Below are 3,313 nucleotides of genomic sequence, written 5' to 3' on the forward strand. Positions count from 1 at the left end.
TCATCGACGTCCTGAACGTGATTTGCGTGCGCGCACTCGATACAGAGAATGGGTCGTTTTGCTGGAAGTAAGGAGTGTTCAGTATATGCAGTATTTTTATTTTCAATTTTTTTTCCAATTATTATTATTATACATCCACTTAAACAAGACAACATAAGTGACATGATACATTGTTGTCCAATTTAAACATAACAGACAAGTCCTAAAGACAATCCAAGGACTAATCCAACATCAGAAATTACAATCACATAATGAATGTAAATTTTAAAAAAAAAAGAAATAAGTAGAGAGAGTGAGCAAACTTAAAAAGATAAATAAATATATAAATAAATAAATTTAAAAAATAAGGAGAAAGCTCCTCAACAATTCTACACAGTTTCAAAGAATTTTCCCCTTTCAAATATTTCATAGAAGAAAAATAATGACATAATTCTTTGTGAAAAAATTTACCAAGACTTATAATTGTATTGATGGCTAGGTCATGCGATGAATCCAAGGGCGTACGTTTGGTCTCAACATTGGTAGGGACCAGGGCCGGCCCAGTCTATACGCAGACTATGCAGCCTCTTAGAGCCCCTGACCACTAGGGGGCCCCCAATCTGGCAATTGTTTAATTTATGTTATATTTTATTTACTCCAATTTGCTTTATTTGACTTTTGTGAGTTTTGACACTTGATTATAAGCTTAAAAAAAATAAAAGTTCTTCCTTAACATCTTTCTTTCCTCTTTTAGAAAAAGGTTTGGCGCTATCTACTGTAAGTACTGACAATCATTCGGGGTGAGAAGTTTGAAGTATGCAGTGCAAGAAAATCTGATTAATATACAAAATATGGACGTATGGGTTGGATTGCATGTATGGGTTTCACAGTACACTGTGACGAAATGGTGGGCCAAAAATATGGGCCCCTTTGCATTATTTTGCTTAGGGCCCCCAAATGGCCTGGGCCAGCCCTGGTAGGGACCATGTAACTCTATTGCATCTCTATAGACCAGGGGTGTCCAAACTTTGTGCAAAGGGGGCCAGAATCGGTGTGGTAAAAATGTGGGGTGCCGAACTGGCTGACATCCTTTACGTAGAACAATATATTAATGCAAATTTTAGCAAGACATTCTGTGTGTCACATTTGCTTTATTATTATTTTTTTTTCAATTAACAATTTCCACAAAATCTTGCAACTAGCCTTTGTGGCGTTCTCTTTCATCTCTTGGGCTCTTGCGAAATACTGCTGCTGTAAAATTAAACTAGCTTTAAGTTGCTTCAATTTCTCGCTACGTGTCTTCCCTGTGATCTTGTTGCACATGTCAGCGTGTCTTGTTTAGTAATATTGCCTCACATCGAACTCTTTCAAAACAGCGACTGTCTCTTTGAAAATGAGGCAGACACAGTTTTTGCGTATTTCAGTGAAGAAATAGTCCAATTTCCACCTATCCTTGAAGCGTCGGCCGTCACAGTCAACGTTCTTTTTTGTTGTTGTTGATTGTCGCCATTTTAGAAAATTGGGAGTAAAGGGTCACGCGGGGTAATGTTGCTTAGAGTGCTGCTGCCTTTTAGTGGGTAAATGAGGAGCACCATTTAGTGTGTAAGCTACTTTACGGTGACCATATTTTAATTTCCAAAAAAGAGGACACTCAGCCCGGCCTCAAGATACTTGAATTTTACTCGAAGTTCACTCAAAGATGTCTATATCACTTCAATATATTTAAAGTGTGCCCCCTCACTCTGACCCATGGAAATGTAGTCCAGTCATTACACATACACACAGTAGGCTATGTGCCAACTAAACATTTATATAAATTACTATTACGACAATTGTTCTTGACAAATTGTTATTCCCATTCAATTGATATTCTCATTCAATGTTCTAGATTGCACACAAACAATAACCGAAGTAAACTGACAAACTAGTCAACCAGCATGTTTCCGAACGTAGGAGTTCAAAACTACGTTTCCCATAATGCCTTGCATGGTTTAGCTTACTGATAGCTAGCTGAGGCAAAAATCAAACTTTGCTAGAAAAGTTTACAATCAACGGCAGCGCAACGATGTGACACCAAATGGGATTTTACAGTCAAAGCTCCGACAGAAGTCAACAGTTGCCATTATTTAGGTATTTATCGTTAAAAACTTAACAACTGGGCAGGCGTTGTGGCCAAATTGTCAACCCAGTAGATGGCGGTAATGCCTCATGATAGGGGTAAAATGCCAACAAAAACAAGAAGAACTACTCCTTCCCTCCCTTCTAGTAGGAGCCATGTCAACTGCTGCCACCCAGCGGCCGGAGGGATTCTCTTCAAATTGGTCCCGTGAAAAATCATAAAAACCGGACATTTTTATGAATTTATAAAACCCGCCCGGACAACGAGGATACTACGGGAAAGTAGGACTTGTCTGGGCAAAAGAGGACGTTTGGTCACCCTAAGCTACTTCATATGCTGGTAGCGGTACTGCTGAACAATTTATTAGGTCTGTGTGCGGGCCAGACATTATTGATTTTATGACACAGGCTGGGGGCCGGATGAAATTTGACCACGGGCCGCACTTTGGACATTTCTGCTATAGACTGTAACTCCGTCTGCTAATTCCCATTAGCAGTCCTGGTGCATCTTGTCTATTCATCCTGGGAGTGGATCTCTCCTGACCATGGTTCTCCCCAAGGTTTCTCATTTTTTCCAAAGGGTTTTTGGAGTTTTTCCTTGCCGACATGGAGGGTCTAAGGATGAGGGATGCCCAGGACTTGGACTAGAACTTTATTTAATTCATCTAGTGTTTCTGACTGTGTATCATATTGCCTCTGCAAAGCCCTTTGAGACAACCTTGTTGTGATATAGGGCTATACAAATGAAGTTGAATTGAATTGAAGTGAATGTAACAGCTTAACCTGTATGAACACTTTTTGTTGGGGACGGGACATTAATAAGACCATACAGATTGAGTGATATGAACCTAATTAATTGATCATTGCAAAATAAATCTGTATTATATTTACTTTCATATGTATTGGCTCAGGCAAGGGCGTAGGTTTGCATAGGGACAGTAGGGACATAACACTACCAATTTTTTAGGATGATCATATTGTCCCCACCAGCTTCTAAGCAACATTATTTGCATTATACAGTATAATGACTCCAGCTATATTACTTTGTATTCCCATACGCCATAAGGATAGACTTGACCCTACCATTATTATGTGAATTATTTGTTCAGACTTACATACATTTACCCCTTTTCACTTGCTGAATGTGCCTGTCCATTTTTCCCTTCAAATGCATGTTTGATTGGTTGATTACTTATACAACATGTTGACAACATGC

The sequence above is a fragment of the Corythoichthys intestinalis genome, chromosome 9 (genome assembly GCF_030265065.1).
Source record: "Corythoichthys intestinalis isolate RoL2023-P3 chromosome 9, ASM3026506v1, whole genome shotgun sequence".
NCBI classification, from domain to species: domain Eukaryota; kingdom Metazoa; phylum Chordata; class Actinopteri; order Syngnathiformes; family Syngnathidae; genus Corythoichthys; species Corythoichthys intestinalis.